This window comes from Octopus bimaculoides, chromosome 8 (assembly GCF_001194135.2).
Source record: "Octopus bimaculoides isolate UCB-OBI-ISO-001 chromosome 8, ASM119413v2, whole genome shotgun sequence".
Lineage (NCBI taxonomy): Eukaryota > Metazoa > Mollusca > Cephalopoda > Octopoda > Octopodidae > Octopus > Octopus bimaculoides.
In genome coordinates, this window is record NC_068988.1 from 28,016,788 (window position 1) to 28,020,244 (window position 3,457).

The window sequence follows — 3,457 nt, forward strand, 5'->3', positions numbered from 1 at the left end:
TATATATGTGTGTGTGTGTGTATATATATACATATATACATATATATATATATACATATATATATATATATATATATGATGATGATGATGATATATATATATATATATATAAATATAAAGAGAACCAAATTATATATTCAATTTTATTGATTATTCTTTCACTTAAAATATCATTGATTAAATATGAAGAATTATAGGACTTGTTGATTTTATCTATCTATTTGTCTGTCTGTCTATGCACACACACACACACACACACACACACACACACACACACACATAAAATGTTAGATGGAAAAATGATGAAAAAACATGGTAAACGGGAAAAATACACAGAGGACGTGGACATACTTACCCCACATCAGTTACTGACCAAAAATGGTCACAATTTCAACACCTTATCAATAATGTTGTTCATTTTGGTGGCATCAACATATGCAAAGACTAAATAAAGTTTTCATATGCACCTTATCAATAATGTTGTTCATTTTGGTGGCATCAACATATGCAAAGACTTAATAAAGTTTTCATATGCAGATGCAACATCTAAAAGCATCATGGTTTCACCTTAATAAAAGCTTTTAACTTTGACACAGTGTTATACATACATTTGTAGAGGAAGAGGTGTACTTGATTGGATTGGCCCTAGTACTTTAATGGAGGATGGGCAAAGTGAAATCTCACAGGATTTGAAGTGAAGACTTCTTGAAATATAATCACAAGACTAAATATTCAACTGCTTCTATCATTATTTGCCACCATCGTTTCATCTTGAGAATCATTATATTAATTTTGCTACATGATGTGTATGTGTGTGTGTGTATAGATAGATAGACAATTGTGTGTATATATGTGTGTCTGTGTGTGTGTATACATATGTAAGGAGCTCCAGTAATATCTCATACTTTCTTTTACAGAATTAGTCGTAGTATTTCTCATGATTTGCTGTGTTCTTTTTGTTATTTAATAAAGAAAACGTTTAGCTTGGTTGTAGATGATAGAATTTGTGTTTTTGCTTTGCCATTGAACAAAGTTGTGTCTTGGAACTTGATTTTCATTTTTTAGAATCCAATATTAATGAGCAATCTATTGATTTGTGACCAGAAGACTGTGAATGCTTGCACCTGAAGTGGATTTTATAGAAATGTTTTGTTTTGTTTTTGTGTGTGTGTGTGTGTGTGTGTGTGTGTGTGTGTGTGTATGACTGTGTGGTTATGAAGCTTGCTTTGCAACCATGCGGTTTCAGGTTCAGTCCCACGACATGACACTTTGAGTAAGTGTCATCTACTATAGCCACATGCTGACCAATGCCTTGTCAGCGAATTTGGTTGATAGAAGTGTGTGGGTGTGTGAGTCTCCCTCGCTTGTTGACAACCAGTGTTGGTTTATTTACATCCCCATGACAGTTGTTCAGCAAAAGAGACCAATGGAATAAGTACCCAACTTGAAAATAAGTACCTGGGTTAATTTGGTACCCCAGCATGGCCGCTCTCCAATGACTGAAACAAAAGAATCAAAAATAAAAACATATGCATGTGTGTGTCGGTGGAGTGCTGTTTGTATGCATTCACATATTTATGCACTTATATTAAATATTTTGGCTTCAAATTTCTGGTACAAGGCCAACAAGTTCGAGGGGAAGGGTAAATCAATTACATTGACCCCCCCAGGGTTCAACTGGTACTTATTCTATTGATCTTGAAAGGATGAAAGGCAAAGTCGGTCTTGGTGAAATTTGAACTCGGCTCATAAAGACTAGCGAAATGCTGCTAAGAATTTTGTCCAGTGTGCTAACCAGGGCTGTGGAGTCAAAACAAAAAGCTTTGACTCATGCTCCTCTTTATGGAATTAAGTGATTGTGGTCAACATATCTCATAAAGCATACGCTTGTACTTTGAGTAGGCCTATAGGTTATAACTGGTTTATATTAAAGATACACTCTCGGAGTGGTTGGCGTTAGGAAGGGCATCCAGCTGTAGAAACTCTGCCAGATCAGATTGGAGCTTGGTGCAGCCTTCTGGCTTGCTAGTCCTCAATCAAATCGTCCAACCCATGCTAGCTTGGAAAGCGGACGTTAAACGATGATGATGAACAAAGATATTGTGAGTGGGAGTTGGTATAGTTTTACCGACTCTGACTCCAGTAACCCCTTAATTGTTTCTGACTCCACGACTCCAACTCTACAGACCTGGTGCTAATGATTCTGCCAGCTCACTGCCTTATTTTGAAACAGAAATGATAAATCCTCTTGTTACAGTAATGAAAATATTTCTTTTCTTTTACCTGTTGATTTTGACATAAAAATTATCAGGTTTATTATGTACACTGTTTAATTTGTCAGACTGGTGTCTTTGTCTTAATTGTTGTTTTCACTACATTTCAGTTGTTGTACGCTCCAGCCTTCTTCAGGAGTTTTGTGTTGATTTCAGTTGTTGTATCAGAATTTCGAACCTATCCCTTGATTTGATCTACAGGGGTCCACTGTTCTCATTCCACTCTCTTGATCAAATAAAGGATTACGTTTGAAATTCCAATACAACAAAGTTCAACACAGCACCCCCAAAGAAGGCTGAAGCGTACAATAGCCAAAACGTAATGAAACCAATTGTCAAGATAAGGACACCAGTTTGACTAATATAGACAATATACATAATATAAATTCCTGCTTTCAGAAATATAGAATTGTATCTGGTTTATATTGTTGGTTTCTAACAAATAAGTTTGGCAGATTAAAATTGTTTTGTTTTTGTTGCTTTTCAATTTTACGACTGGTGTGAAAATATGTTTTATATACCTTTATTTGTTGTTCATATCCATGCCACAGGCCACCGAGTTATTTCTCTTAGTTCATTTTTATTTAGACTATGTAAATTACCTTGGCCATAAATGTGTTCTACTCTGTTTTGTATAAGTCTAAGTCCCATGGCTATTGTAGTTAAGGTCAAAGAATTGTCATACTGATGAGTTATTAAGCCAGAAGCACAAGCCTACTGTTGTTCTTTTATCTCCCAGACAATAAGCCTGACCATTTCGTTAATGCAAGGGTTGGTGAACTGGAGTAAATCACCCAAAGTGGGATAAAAATGAAATTCTTGAGGTTAATGAGGACTCGTTAGACATATGTAAAATTATATTAAAAATGTGTTCTTCGTTACAACAGAAATTTTTCTTGTGGCAACCCTGCATCTGTGCAATGTAATGCATTCATATACATTGATTCAATAAACCTTTCGGATTCAAAGAATCTATGATTTTCTTCCTTTCAAACCAAGGGCTGACATCAGCGTAAATAAATATATTTTGGGGTAATTGGTTAAAAAAGTTCCCCGACCCCTGCCTTAATGGCATGTCAACTTAAGAGGTCTTGATTATCAAAATTATCTCTCTCTTTTCATGTAGAGCTGCTCTCAATTGCTGTTTGGTAATTATGATACATTGTTTAGAGGTGACGATAACG

At 35.3% G+C, this 3,457-nt stretch overlaps 1 protein-coding gene across 16 annotated transcripts in view; it reads left to right on the forward strand.

Moving 5' to 3' along the window:
* LOC106875482 (trafficking kinesin-binding protein 1) overlaps positions 1-3,457 on the forward strand; it is a 209,950-nt gene that overhangs the window by 204,942 nt on the left and 1,551 nt on the right. The gene's annotated exons all lie outside the window — the stretch shown is intronic.